The 13,647-nt window shown below is 26.7% G+C and overlaps 1 long non-coding RNA gene across 1 annotated transcript; it reads right to left on the bottom strand.

Annotated features, from left to right (window-relative positions):
• Nucleotides 1–1,148: 1,148 nt before the first annotated feature.
• LOC121215316 (uncharacterized) lies at nucleotides 1,149–6,810 on the bottom strand. The gene is made up of 3 exons (XR_005911081.1): nucleotides 6,572–6,810; nucleotides 6,372–6,449; nucleotides 1,149–2,164 (listed from the first exon to the last, which is right to left on the bottom strand). It is a non-coding gene; the product is annotated as an uncharacterized lncRNA (long non-coding RNA).
• Between the last annotated feature and the right edge of the window lie 6,837 nt (nucleotides 6,811–13,647).

The following is a 13,647-nucleotide window of genomic DNA, read 5'->3' as shown; positions in this document are numbered from 1 at the left end:
ATATAAAAGCATTAATTGATTACATAAAATTTCATCATTTAACAAATCTCAAGTTAAATCCTAAATATATATAAAGTTTATCTATTATCTCTTAAATAAATTAAACTATAATCATAATTTTAATATCTTAAATTTAATATTATCTCTTTTACGAATATATAAGAAATTATTTAATATATAAATTAAAAAATACTAATTAACTAATCTAAACCTAAACCCCTAACTTTTATCCCCTAAACCCTAAATCATACAACATAACCCTTAAACCCATAACCCCTAACCCCTAACACCTAAATCTTAAACCCCAACCCTTAAACCATAAACTGTAAATCATAATCCATAAACCCATAATCCATAATCCATAAACCTTAATAAAAATTCGAAACACAATTAACTTTATGATTAAAATAACAATTAATTTTTATATAGACTTTTAAATTAATTTTTATATAAACTTTTAATAAATATACGAGTTAAATAATATATTCTCACATAGGAGTGTTAAATCTTAAAAAAGAAAAAGTAATTATCTTAACATATTTTAACAAATTGAATACTAAACCACTTAATCTGTAAAAGCTAAAATATGAGATAAGTATTTGTACTTTTTGTAAAATTAAAATTTAGTCATTATATTTCTATTCTTAAGAATTTAATTCCTCTATGTTTCAAATTTCTGAATTTAAGTTTAATTATTAAATATTAAAATCAAACATTATTAATATAAAAAAATAGTAATTTGAATATAGTAATTTTTTAATATTCATCATATGTGGCGTTGTTACACCTAGGGAGGATCCATTATATCTTACAGCTCGATATAAGGCAACCCGTCAGGTTTCCAGCCTATATACTTTGAATCTTTAAAATATTTAAAAAAATATTGGAGAGAAGGTCAGCTATTGTTGTAATTTTAATCGACAAGCAAGCTACATGGTAATAAAATTAATTCATACTTATTCATACTTAAGAACATACGCATTGGAACCAGTAGCAATGAGAAGAAGATACGCATTGGAACTAGTAGCAAAGAGATCCAAAGGATAACCAGAATAAGCAAATTAAAAAAATTAAAGACAACATAACAAGTCTCTAAGGATAAACAGCATAAGTAAATTAAAAAAAATAATCAAAGGACAGACTTGAAATAAGTTAAAAACATGATCCATTAATGGTCCATTAAAAAACAAGTTAAAAACAAATTTAACAAATTAAATATACATACCTATTTGAAATTGTAATTACCTTGTAATTAGCTCATGGAATACATACCAAATATAATCTCCTAGAAATAAAGATTTAGCAAATTAAATAAAAAAATAATCTGACTCAAATATGCCTTTCAATAACATTATAGCATCAACCTAAATTATTAAATTGGTTGAGCTACGGTAACACCCTCAACTTCTTAACAACACTTTTGCCGGTTCACTCTAGTTCAAAATTTATTAAAAAAAGGTAAATATTTAAAGGATCCTCACTACAGTAATGGCATCCTCCAGTCTAATTATCATCGAGATTCAAATTTAAGAAGAGCTACTAAATCACTAACATAGATACTTGGAATTGCGATGTGTCTGGTAGAATATATTAAAAAATAAAAAAGAAAAAAAAACTCATCGCAATCTAAGCTTTATTGTCGAAAACTAGGTTCAAATGTGTTTCTCGATTAGTTCTTGAATTTTTTGTCACTAGAACTTTTAGGTGAAGAACAAAAAAAGATAAATATGTTTATAAAGGAAATAATATTTAATTTTTTTTTGGATATTTTAGTTAAAAATTATATCGTGCCACAAAATGATTGGTTAAGGGAATTTCTTTAACAACAGAATAAAATGGGTAAGTGGTATAGTTTAAGTACCACTTATGACAACAAAAAAGTTTAAATATCAATTTGAGAAAATAAGTATAGTTTAGTTATCATTTTGTGATTTAAGTATATATATTTTTTATATAAAAAATATAAAATGAAAAAAAAACACTTAAAACAAGTGAATTAATCATTATTCAATTGAGTTAAATCCATTTAACTCATCACAGAAGTCTAGGGTAATATGCTGGCAAATGGATAACCCCAATGTCATGATGTACGAATGGATAGCCCCACCTTCTTTCTTTTCCAGCCGACAAGCAATTAATCCGACATAGATGTCACTGTAATATACTGAGGTAGCATGCAAAAGAGTGATTGTGTAATAGCCTCAATTTTTAGTGGTGTCGGAATGGTGATTCGAGATCACTAAATCTGACAAACGAGTAGAAAATATTATAAATTTAGTAAGTATAAGTTAAATGTGAAGTTAGGAAAATTTTTGAAATAGTGAATAGTGTACTAGGAATAAATATTAAAATAATTAAAATAAAAAAACGAGGTATCGAGACCTCGAAGATTTTCAACCGAGCCATAAATATTTTTATAAATATTTATAGAGTGTCATTGAGTTGGTATTAAAGTTTCGTTAGAAAATTTTAACGTTTGGATAGTTAATTAACTAAAAAGGACTAAATTGGGAATAGTGTAAAATTTGTTAAATTGTGATTAAATAGCTTAAGTGACTAAAGTGGAGGGATTTAAAAGGCAATTAGGCCCAAATTATATGGGCTGGACGGTTGGGTAAAAAAAATCAGCAGAATGTAAGGAGAAACAGGGGCAAAATTGGAAACTTAACAAATTAAACATTTAAAACAAAGACAAAAGTGAAAAATCTAGAGATCTCTTCACAATTTATCAGCAAAAACGCCATAGGAGGTCTGGAATAAGCTGGTTTTTCATATTTTTGAATCACGCAAGTTTAATTCTTGATTATTTCTTCTAATTTTTGTGATTTTGATACTTTTACAATTAGGTCCAACTAATTATTTCATTAGTTTTTGATTCCATGGCTGATTTTGAAAGTTACCATTGATGAGTGTTGGATTTTTATGATGAATAAACATGGAATTGAAGCTTTAATTTTGTTATATGATGATTTTATTAAGTAATTTTGATAGAAATTGATTTTAGAGACCTAATTGTGAAAAAGTTGGGAATTAAGGTTTGGTGTTGCGGTTTTGAGTATGAAAGGCTATGTAGTAGTCTAAAATAGTTGGAAAGGTGTTAATTGAGAAAAATTAGATCAATTGAGGGGTTAATTGAGTAGGGATCAAATTGTAAAAATTGTAAAGTTTGGGGTAAAAGTGTAATTTCGAAAATTAAAAGGCATAAATTGTGAAATGAATTAGAATTGAATTAAATGCTGATGAATGAATAAATTTTCATTTTAGATCGAGAACCCGAAACAAGTCGAGGAAAAGAAAAAGTAGCCGATTAGTCCCTGAACTTTTACAAATTCTGCAAATCGATCCAGGTAAGTTCATATGGCTGAAATTTAATGATTAAATGTTAATTTCATGAATTATACAATGTATGATGAAATGTATTTATTGTTGAAATGAGAATAAAATAAAAATGTGAAAATCGAATAAATGATCAAATTAAGTGGAACACCGGATTTGAGTACTTCTGATCAAGAAACAAAGTGATAAGTGGCTACACTTATCTGATCAAGAAACAAAGTGATAAGTGGCTACACTTATCTGATCAAGAAACAAAGTGATAAGTGGTTACACTTATCTGATCAAGAAACAAAGTGATAAGTGGTTACACTTATCTGATCAAGAGACAAAGTGATAAGTGGCTACACTTATCTGATCAAGTGATAAAGTGATAAGTGGTAGCTTCAGCTACACTTATCTGATCAAGTGGCAAAGTGATAAGTGGTAGCCTAGCTACACTTATCTGATCAAGGACAAGTGATAAGAGGTCATATGTCAAAGTGAAAGTGAAGTACTCAATTTTCCGTAACCGTTCCTTAATTTTGATCAAGGATGGTAAGTGACAAATGGGCCCAAAGGAATTATGGTAAAAGAATAAGTAGTAGTGAGTTTATACCAAGGAACTCACCAAAGATTGTGGTTGACAGGTAAATTTAGTAATGGTGTAATTGTATAAGTGTACAAGTGTTTGGTAAGATTTATGTTTTATGCCTATGAACTTACTAAGCTTTTCTATAAGCTTACATGTGTGTGTTTATTGTTTTTGTAGATTAACGTATTTATACATTCGGAGGATCGGATCTACATCAAGAATCACACTATCCAGATATACTCCGGTAGTTTATGTTAAGCAACTTTTTAGATTTATATGGCGTGTATAGGGAATTGAAGTAAAAGTAAATTTGAATGTTATGGTTGCGTTAGATATCGAAATATATACATGTTTTTAGTTTGAAATGGTTGATTGGTTGAACTTAATTAGTATTTAAATGAAGTAGATGAAATACTGGAATTGGTTGTGATTTGAAATTTGCAGGGAAGATTAGACAATTATAAAGGGGTTATATTGAATTTTTTAAAAAAAATTGCAATGGAGCAGTTCTTGGACAGCAGCATTGATGTAACTTTTAAAAATCACCAAAAATAGTGGAAATAGAATTAGAAGTTGAGTGAGATATGAAATTAAAGCTGAAAGAGTCTACTTTCATATAAAAGAAGTTGAGTAAGCAAAAGAATTATATACTTTTAGATATTTGAATTTTAGTTAAACAGGGCAAGAATGTTTTTGAAGTCCCCTGTTCTGACTTTAGAAATTCATTAAAAATTGTACAGAAGGAATTATGAGTTATAATTTATATGTATAGATTCCTTAATGAGTCTATTTTCAGTAGAAATAAGTTTAATCACCATATGAAGCCTTTAATAAGATATAATTAAATTTTAGTGATGAGTGGTCAGGATAGTCGATTAGTGAAACAGGGGAGACTTCAACTAATAAACTGTACTAATTGGCTAAAGCAAAAATTCTGAAAAATTTATGGTGAATAGATATATGAGTCTAGTTTCAGGGAAAATTTACGGATATAAATTTCGAGTTTCGTAGCTTTAATTATAATTATTTTAGTGACTACTGTACAGGTGGACAGCTTTATTATGAATGATGAAATTAAATTTGAAAGTAAATTTTTATGCCCCGAACTTTTAAGTTAAGTCAAGTAACGCCTCATGCTCGACTCCGGCAACGGTATTGGGTAAGGGGTGTTACAGATTGTTAGAACAAAATACGAATTTTTGGATAACACGGGCTATTCTCCAACTTACTCTCATCAGGTCTCAACTCATGTAATAGCTATGTATAACAATCACATCATCTGTTACGTGAATATGCATGCGTCACCACAAACAATTTATTCCGAGCCATCAAATTGAATAAAAAATAATTAATTACAGCTTTCTAACCATCAATGTGTAACATAGTCATTGATATCATATGATGAAGCCACTATGACAGAGACATTACAAACATGCTCTGCACATTCATAAGATCATAGAGTTGCTCCAAACTTCAATTGAGTGTATTTCTTAGAACATGACTTGAGGATTAAGGAGAAAATAAAACAAATATGCAGTTACCAAGACAGGAGGAAACGATAAGATAACTTCTCTCCAAAAAGTAACAGGTTTTGAAATTTCTACAGTTTCTGTGAAAAGATATAGACCATCAAGCTCAATAGGTGCCCTCCAATGCAAGGCAACAAATTTCAGAATCAGGAAGTCTTTAGCCAGGGTTTTTATGACTCTAAAGTTCGCCAGAAAACTTCAGGGATAGCTACTACCCACTATTTAACAGTGTAAAAGCAATGCAGGATAAGGAAGGATGTATTAACGTTACACAATATGCAGAAGATCATGGAAGAAAAGGTGACTGGACCAGCTAAGATTGGTAACATAAATATTTGAGTGTGAGGCAGCACAAGCACAACAGCAGAAGCAAAGAGTGTTTTTGAGGCATGTTTTCATGAGGATGACTGGTGACACGCATTTTTAGAGTTTAATAAGCCCAGAATATTGACCATTGAAACCAAAACACAATAAATAGAGCAAGCAATTCAATATAGGTCGGGTTATCTAACCTAAACTATCTAATCCAACAAGGAATTGCTTCTACCAATGATCACATGAGAAGACAATAAACTGATAACCGAAAACATGTTTACGGTATTGAAACATCAAGGATAAAGTTTCTAGTCTTCGAGAATCTATACATATTAAAGTTTTTTCCAATCATGTGTAATCAAATGCCAATATAAATCAAACTAGCCCATAAAAGGCTATCAATCTTCCGACTCAAAGAACCAAAAAGCCAAAATCAAACGCAAAAGTCAAAACCAACAAAATAAATTCCCATAATAGGAAACTAACTACATACGCAGAGGGAAAGAGAACAATAATAAAATTCCCAATAGATGGCATATACTAAAGAACACAAAAGAAAAAAAATATAAATGTCAGCATGCTAAAGTCTAGGGTTCAAAAGAACAAGTAAATGAGAGTACCTTGATTTGATGGACTCGCCAAAGGTAGCCTTCAATCGGGTTTGATTTCAAAATGAAATCCCTTAATCTTTCTGCTTGCTGCAAAAATAAAACAGAAGTGAAATCGAAGTCGAAATGAAATAAAAAATAAACGGCTTGCTTGCTGCAATGAAATCAAAATGAAAGAAGGAGCTTTGGGTTTGATTAGAAAATTATAATACCTGTCGATCGAAAAGAGAGAGGGAGACAACAAATGGGTTTGATTTGGGGAAATTTTGGGGTTTTGGGGAACTATGATTTGGGGGAAATGAGGGTTTCGGGTTTGCAATGGGGTGAAATGGCTTAGTCTGAGAAAGGCTGAGAAAGAAAAGGGAATTGGGAAAGAAAAGGGAATCGGGGGAGAGAAATAGAAGGTAGAGGCTGAGAATGGCTGAGAAAGAAAGTGGAATCGGGAAAGAAGGGAATTGGGGGGGGGGGAGAGAAATAAAACGGCGTCGTTTCAATCAAAACTAAAATTTAGCCGCGTATTTTATCAAAACGGTACCGTTTTATCTAAAATAAATTACTTTTTGCGGCGTTTGTATCATAAACGCTGCTATTGATTGCCTTTTGCGGCGTTTTTATATAAACGCCGCTATTGCTTGTCTTTTGCGGCATTTTTATCATAAACGCCGCTAATGTTTGACTTTTTTATAATTTTTATATTGAATTTTTATATCTTTTATATTAATTTTAAATAATTTTTTAAAAATTTTAAGTAATATTTAAAATAATTAGATTAAATTTTAATTTTTTTATATATTTTTATATATCAAATTGTTTAGATTAAATACTTTTAAATATAAAAGCATTAATTGATTACATAAAATTTCATCATTTAACAAATCTCAAGTTAAATCCTAAATATATATAAAGTTTATCTATTATCTCTTAAATAAATTAAACTGTAATCATAATTTTAATATCTTAAATTTAATATTATCTCTTTTACGAATATATAAGAAATTATTTAATATATAAATTAAAAAATACTAATTAACTAATCTAAACCTAAACCCTTAACTTTTATCCCTTAAACCCTAAATCATACAACATAACCCTTAAACCCGTAACCCATAACCCATAACCCCTAACCCCTAACACCTAAACCTTAAGCCCCAACCCTTAAACCATAAACTGTAAATCATAATCCATAAACCCATAATCCATAATCCATAAACCTTAATAAAAATTCGAAACACAATTAACTTTATGATTAAAATAACAATTAATTTTTATATAGACTTTTAAATTAATTTTTATATAAACTTTTAATAAATATACGAGTTAAATAATATCTTCTCACATAGGAGTGTTAAATCTTAAAAAAGAAAAAGTATTTCTCTTAACATACTTTAACAAATTGAATACTAAACCACTTAATCTGTAAAAGCTAAAATATGAGATAAGTATTTGTACTTTTTGTAAAATTAAAATTTAGTCATTATATTTCTATTCTTAAGAATTTAATTCCTCTATGTTTCAAATTTCTGAATTTAAGTTTAATTATTAAAATTACTTTTTTTATTATTATTAAATTCGTTAGGGATTTGGATATGTCGAATTTGGGAATGGGTAATAATACTTTAGGGATTTAGGATGAGGAAGAAGGGGGAAATAGAACTGGGAAAAATGGAGAAAATGTTAAGTGTATCAGGTGTGGGTAAAAAATAAGACAACTAAACGACGAAGTTTTGAACAAAATAATTTAACATTAGCGGCGTTTATAACCTAGCGCCGTTAAAAATGCATCTATTGCGTCGTTTAGGGTTTTAGGGGTTATAGTTTAGTGTTTAGGGTTTGTTTAGGATTTAGGGGTTTACTATTTTAAGGGTTATATATAAAGTAGTGCTTATGATTTTTTGGGGTTTAAGATTTTAAGAGTTATATGACTTTTAGCGGCGTTTTACCAAAAGCGCCGCTAAAGCTTTGTCTTTTAGCTGCATTTTATCAAAAGCGTCGCTAAAGCTCTGTTTTTTAGTTGCTCTGTATTTTACAATTTTTGCGATGTTTTTTGATAAAACGCCGCTAAAAACGCTGCTAAATATACAATAAACATTAAATTAAAATCATTTTAAATATAAAAATACAACAGACCATTGACACATCTAATAAAAATGCATAATAATATTTTTAATCCAATTGTATCTACCTAAAAATCTCTACCCACCGAAGATTTAATTTCCTTTCTAGAATTTAGTTATGGTTGCGCTTACGTGAACTGGACCGCCACACTTCAGGTTGTTTGTTGTTCAGACAAGGGCAAGTTTTTCAGACAGAAAGCGACAGAAAGGAAAAGTAAACAAACAAGCAAATAAATAAGTAGTTATTTTAAACTAATAATAATAATTGATTGCTCAGGTCATTTGTGGCATAATTTAAGTCACGTGTTGATCTTTCTCCGATTGGAAATTTTAGGTATTATAACAACTTGTATCTATGTTGTATTTTAGTAATTGTGTTAAATCAGTATCTACAACGATAACATAAATTACTAATAATTAAAAAAAAATTGAATTCTTCAAATCAATTCCAAATGCTTAAAGATTCGAAGTAAGAATGTTTTTTATAAATTAAAAAAACTAAGTATTAAATTTTATAATTATTGATTTTATATTATAAAATTGTTTGATATATTAACACTGAATGTAATTATTTTGTTTGATAAAATTTATTATTTCACAATTTTAATCTTATTGATATTGTATTATTTATTTTATTTTAACAGTTTTGGATAAAATTAAAGATAAAATTTAAATATTTTAATATTTTAAGAAAATGAAGAAATAATTTATTTTAAAAATAAAATCAACTTAATATTTTTCACATTAAGTGATCTACTTACTTAACATATTCAACATTTTAAAAAAAAATTATATAAGTAAAAAAGTTAATAAAATTATCAAACACAATTAAAAAATTAAAGGTTAAAAATTTTTAATGATTTATCAAACACGACCTAAGTTAATATGTTGTTATAAGTGAAGATTTACTAAAATTAGTATTTTGATAATGATTTATGATAAAAAAAATTGATTTACAATTTGATGTTTGTAAATCTTCTTTAGATTTGTAATTTAATCTAATTATTTTATGAAAAATTTATAATAAATATCATAAACCTATAATTATTTAAAAGCAACATAAAAGAACTCTTTCGTTCTTTGGTTCCATGGCAAATGGTTTGTTAGGGCTCAAAATAATAAAACAAGGGAAAATTGAATATCGATATAAATTAAAATGTTTGGTTGGATTTTAAATTTAAATTTCATCAAATTTTATTTTAATTTAAATTATAATTAAATATATTTATTCTATTTTAACATCATATTTGATATATCACATTTGTCTCATTTAAAGTAATATATTAAAGCAATAAATAAGAAAGAGATTTATTTACGAGATAAACACTCATAGCATTGGGTATAGTGAAAAGTGGTCACTTTCTTGAAAATTTTATCAATTGAAAAGTGATTTTAATGTTTGATGTATCGGATTTTATTCACTTTCTTTGAAATCTAACTTTTCATTGAGAGTTAGGGCCTGTTTTTCTATGCTTAAAAAAAGTATTTTTGACTCTAAAAGTACTTTTGGAAGAAAAGCTGTGCAAAATAAACTGTTTTTAACTGAAATTTTTGGCTTTTCCTCTCCCAAAAATACTTTTAGTACTTAATTACTTTTTCACCCTCCAATAATATAGTACTTTTCCTTTTTTTTTTGCTTAATTACAAATGTGTTAAAATCATTAATTAAAAATTAAAAAATATTTTTTAAAATACTAAATACAAATATTTAATGGTTATATTTAAATATTTAAAATGTAGTTTATATATTCTAATTAAATTTTATAAGTAATTAATATTTATTACTTAAAAATATTTAAAATTTATATTCATATATTAAATAGACATTTTATTTCTCAAAAGTACTTTTTGACAGCAATGTTAAACACTCAAATTTTAAACCAAACTTTTCAAAAACACTTCTCAAAAGTACTTTTCACAGCACTTTTCAAAAATATTACCAAACTAGCCTTACTTTACTATGACGTCGATATAATTCCCATTATAAAATGTGGGAAAGTTACTTCCCTGGGGATTAGAAAGTCAAAAAAATATTAAGACAAAATTAATCCTATTTTATATTACTTGAGGGTATTACTTATTAATAATCTTAAAAAAAAATTATTGCATTCTTCTTTTATCATACTATTTGATTTTTTCTATTACTTCAATGGATATTTCACAAGTATTATATATACATAAGTTTTTTTTAATTTATTCGAAAACAAAGTTTTATATATACATGATTTCACATGCACATTATTTTATATTTAGAAAATATATGTAGGAAAAATTTAAAATAATTTTATTTTCAATTAACATTATAAATTAAAAAATTAAAAATAAAATTAAAATTATCAATTAAAACTTATTATAAAAATAAAAAACATGAATACATAGAAAAATATTTAATGAACCAAACGTGATAATGCAATATTTATAAGATTTTAATCAATATCTCCCAATGTATATCAAATATTGTAAAATAATTTTCTCGATAATTACATTCACAATAGTTACATTCCAAAGAATCATATTCTATTAAAATCATAACACGAAAAACACCAAACATTACTTATATATCTCTTTCCTTAAGTGGAGTGCTAAACAAAGATTATGGTAGTTTAGTTTATTCATCCCAGTACAATATTTTTTTTAATAAAAAATTTATTTGGAGGTATTTATAAAATATGCAAATATTAATAGAAAGGAATTTTATACAGTAAATACGAAATAGAACATGTCATCGACAAGTGTAATAAAAAAGTTGCTGATAATATTTTAATCCAATCTACCGACCCTGATTTAATTTTTTTAAGAACCGAGTTACGCGCTTACGTAAATTCTAGGTAAAATTCTGCAATTGGACCCTATACTTTATGTAATTTATATTTTTAGTATTTATACTTTAATTTGATTAATTTAAGTCCTTATATTTTTCGAATTTTGAAATTTTAGCCTTAACCAAACGGTGGAAGTTAAATTTGTTTGGTTAAAATATGTTATTAGTCTTGTATTATACGTAAAGTTATAGATTCAATCCATGTTCTCTGACTAGATCATTTTTAGTCGCTATAGTTTTTGGATTTTAAAATTTCAGTCTTAATACAAGCAACAGTTAATAAATCTGTTAACTAGTTTTTTTGTAAGCAATATATGGAAATAGTAAACTGACATGACATTATACATGTGATAATATGTTTTGTGTATCAAATTTTGAAAATAACAGAATTTAATAACTACCATTTGGTCGGGGCTAAATTTTAAAAATTCTAAAATTACAAGTATTGAAAATGACCAAATTAAAATACAAGTACTAAACCCAAAATTTACATAAAGTACAGAGTCTAATAGGAGTATTTGACCTAAACTCTACTACCATACTTTGAAGTTGTTTGTTGTTGGCACGAAGTTAACAAATTCTTTTCATCAAATTTAAGATTTAGTCCTTATACTCTAATTTAATTCATTTTGGCCCTATATTTTTTTAATTAATTAATTTTAATTTATGTACCTTTCGTTTGAAATTTTAGTCCTAACCAAATGATAGAAGTAAATTTTGTTTGATTAATTTATGCTATTAGTTATGTAATATGTGCAAAGTTTTAGATTTAATCCATATTCTCTAATTGTATCATTCTCTCACTTTGTTTCTTGAATTTCAAATTTTTAATTCTAATGCAAGCAAAATTGTTAACTTCATTATTATTATTTTTAGTAATATGTGGAAATGGGAAGTTAGCATGGCATTACCCATGCAATAATAAGTTTATTGCATTTAATTTTGAATATGGCAGAACTTAATGAATTTAACAGTTGTCATTTGATCAGGACTAAAATTTTAAATTTTAAAAAGTACGAGGATTGAAAATGACCAAATTAAGTATAAAGAACAACTTATGCATAGTACAGGGACTAATATTGGAATTTGACCAATTTTTTTAGTTAGGGATAAAACAATATTTAGTTTTTAGATTTAGAAAGGTTTTCATTTTGGTTTCAGAGTTTTTTTTCTTTGTCTATATTAGTTTTGAAATTTGATATCTTTTCTTAATTTGATCCTTTAACTTGGATTCCATTAAAATATGAGGATGCCATCATCTAATTTTTTGTGAAATTATATTTCTTTATAGCCTTCATATTTTTTAGATTTTATACACAATTTTTAAATAATAAAGTGATGACATAACAAAAATTTAAAGATTCACATAATCACACTTTAATTGAATTCAAATTCAGAAATCAAATTAAATTTTTTTTTAAGTTTTAAATTTAATGTTAATAAAAAATTAAGAATCAAAATTATAAAATTATAAAATGCAAGCAACAAATGTTATTTGGGAGAAATTATTATATGTATCATTTCCACCACATCATTTATAGTCTATTTCTAATTATTTAATGAAATTTCAGGAATTTTTTCTATGCTGTAGATACATAATTTTGGTTTTTTTTTTTACTCTGAATCTCAAATCAAGAATCTTGAACCCTAAACTAGAAACTCAAACTTGAACCCTAAACTTTAAATCAAAACTCAAACTTAAACTACAAACATAAACCTCAAACATCAAACCTTAAATCTCAAATTTAAATTCAGAGTTTAAGATTTAAGTTCAAGTTTTAGTGTTTGAAATTTAAGATTCAGGGTATAGATTCAGAATTTAAATTTAAAGTTTTAGATTTAGAGTAAAAAAATACTAAAATTATATACTAATAATATAAATATTATTGAAATACCATTAAATAATTAAAAATAAATCATGAATAAATGTGGGGAAGGATTCATCATTCGTGGAGTTGAATTTTTCAATAATTATAATGATAATTTTAAATGTCGTCCGAGCATGACTTTTATTTTATATGGATTATTTTTTCAGACTTGTTTTCCTCAACTTAATATTTTATTCAAACTTGGAGAAAAAGATATTTAGATTTATTTTAGCTAAAAATTCAATTGATTTTTAGTAGAATATTATAAAAAAATATTGAAAAATATCTTCCATTGACACGTTTAGTCGACAAAATCATAACATGCGTACCTTCATTTTTGCTCCTTTCCTTTCACGTCCCTCTCCGCTATTCTCTACCCAATCAATGAAGATTCAACAGGAATTATCATGTGAACCCAATACCACAACAACAAAACAATCCTCACCATTGACTTACAATACTTTCTCAATCTAATTATCATCAAC

The sequence above is a fragment of the Gossypium hirsutum genome, chromosome A02, assembly GCF_007990345.1.
Source record: "Gossypium hirsutum isolate 1008001.06 chromosome A02, Gossypium_hirsutum_v2.1, whole genome shotgun sequence".
Classification (NCBI taxonomy): domain Eukaryota; kingdom Viridiplantae; phylum Streptophyta; class Magnoliopsida; order Malvales; family Malvaceae; genus Gossypium; species Gossypium hirsutum.
This window is presented reverse-complemented; position numbering and strand designations above follow the sequence as displayed.